Source organism: Cherax quadricarinatus, unplaced genomic scaffold (genome assembly GCF_038502225.1).
Source record: "Cherax quadricarinatus isolate ZL_2023a unplaced genomic scaffold, ASM3850222v1 Contig388, whole genome shotgun sequence".
NCBI lineage: Eukaryota > Metazoa > Arthropoda > Malacostraca > Decapoda > Parastacidae > Cherax > Cherax quadricarinatus.
Window position 1 is genome coordinate 190,080 of NW_027195414.1, and position 2,200 is coordinate 192,279.

Consider the following 2,200-nt stretch of genomic DNA (forward strand, 5'->3'; position numbering starts at 1 on the left):
AAATGTGAAAAATTGGACATGGCAACACTTATAGCAAAAAAAATCAATATTGGCAATCTCGAAATCATTGGTGATAATCACAAATGATAAAGTAATGCCAAATTGACCATCTAACATTTTTAAATAATGCAATAACATGTTTTATGGTACCCAAAAAAAATATTATTATGTCTTGACTTTATTTTAATTTTTTTTTTGCACTTTACATCAATTTATGCAAAATTGAAGGGATTATTACCCAAGACAGCTCCATTACAAAGTCAAACAGGCTCCCCTGAATAACTTTTGTAAAATTCAGAATGATCGGTTCATAAATAATGGTTTTACCTCAGAAAAATACAAATAAATGCACTTTTGAAAAAAATCAACAAATACATTGAACATTACTATACAGTGGGTAAAAATACTCATAGTGCCTTTATACGTTTATTGAGAGTAGAACTGGTTATATAGACATTATTCCTGAAGTTCCATGAAGATCCCTTTATCCTGAAGTTCTCTGGTGGCCGGCCAATCTGAAAAATCCATCCCAATCAATCTGAAAAGAAAGAAATGAATTCTCAAAATCCTATTCCCAGTGATTATTCCCAGTGATTATTCCCAGTGATTATTCCCAGTGATTATTCCCAGTGATTATTCCCAGTGATTATGTACAGATACATGTAATTGCACCCATATATGATATTTATACACATAACAATATAAAAATATACCAAAAAAACACTAATAATTACGTACCTATGACTGGATGTAGGTGGACACATGATTATCTAATGTCCTCCAGGCTCGTAGGACGTGTCCAGCTCCCTTTTCCTCTTCTTTTCACCTCGGTTCCGTTTTTCCTTCATCTGCTTCTCCATTAATTCAAGTTGTGCTTGAGTCACTGCTGAACGTCTGTAGCCCAGTGCTGTGTCCAGACAGCTCCTCACATATCCACTATTGAAGTCAGCAACAGCATGGCTGACTGCGAAATCAGCATGCCTCTTGGTTTGATATTTGGCTTTATTGCTGTAAGACCATATGCGGTGATGCAGACTTAAATTAGAGTTTTGCGTTCTGCCTTTTATACAACGCTGCATCATTTCATCTGATGTTAGGTCTTTGTAGACATTATGCACCTCCTCCATGTATGCAGGTTCAAGTTGGAAGTGCACTTTCATCTTGGTGTGAGATGGTGGAGGAAGGTCTGCTGCTGCTGCTTTCTGGTAGAAACACCAGGATTTATCACCTGTTGGGCAAAGGTGATGCTCCTATATTTTGTCTTCCTTGTTTCTGAACATGAAATATCCAATAGTTCAGTAACAGTGAACAAGGATAGGTCTTGAGAGGAGAGTGGTTGTACTAGCATCGTGGCGGCGTCACCACCCACAGCAGCTGCTCTCTTTGCTTGTTTAGCCCTTATCATTGCTTCTATGTTCCTTCTCCTCTTCCTGCTAATGTTATAGGCAAACTGTTTCTTCTTTGCAGGTATTGTGTACCAAAAATGTACGCAATGAAAGGCGAAAAGTAACGTCCCAAGGGTAGTCAGCTGTCAGACAAAGTGATACACCCCCTCTCTCTTCAGACTTCCAGTCGGCACTGACTTGAGATGGTGTGAGCAGCTCCTTCTCACAGCTAACCTGATGGTTGCCAGTTACTATTTAGAAGATCTAGCTCAAAAATACACCAAAAAAAAGGAAAAAAATACCTGTGATACTGTTTTATGAAGCGAGTCGCGCTGGAGCACGTGGTATTGTTATGACGTTAGCTGGGCCGCGCTGATGACGTAGTTACCATTGTTATAATTACGATAGCTTTTTATGTAATTATCGTACAGAGACGAGACGCACACCAAAATGTTGCCAGATCTTTGCTCTATTTTTCGGTAAGATTAACTCATTTTTCATATTTTTCGATTTTTTGGTGTATCTAGGCTCAGACTTGGAGGTCTCCCCCCTTAAGAGACCATACAACAAGTGTCAGGGGCCCGAGACTGTTCAACTGCCTCCCAGCATACATAAGAGGGATTACCAACAGACTCCTGGCAGTCTTCAAGCTGGCACTGGACAAGCACCTAAAGTCGGTTCCTGACCAGCCGGGCTGTGGCTCGTACGTTGGTTTGCGTGCAGCCAGCAGCAACAGCCTGGTTGATCAGGCTCTGATCCACCAGGAGGCCTGGTCACAGACCGGGACGCGGGGGCGTTGACCCCCGGAACTCTCT

The 2,200-nt window shown here is 41.0% G+C and overlaps 1 long non-coding RNA gene across 1 annotated transcript; it reads right to left on the reverse strand.

Moving 5' to 3' along the window:
• Positions 1 to 413: 413 nt before the first annotated feature.
• LOC128706353 (uncharacterized) lies at positions 414 to 1,820 on the reverse strand. The gene is made up of 2 exons (XR_011391169.1): positions 739 to 1,820; positions 414 to 538 (listed from the first exon to the last, which is right to left on the reverse strand). It is a non-coding gene; the product is annotated as an uncharacterized lncRNA (long non-coding RNA).
• Between the last annotated feature and the right edge of the window lie 380 nt (positions 1,821 to 2,200).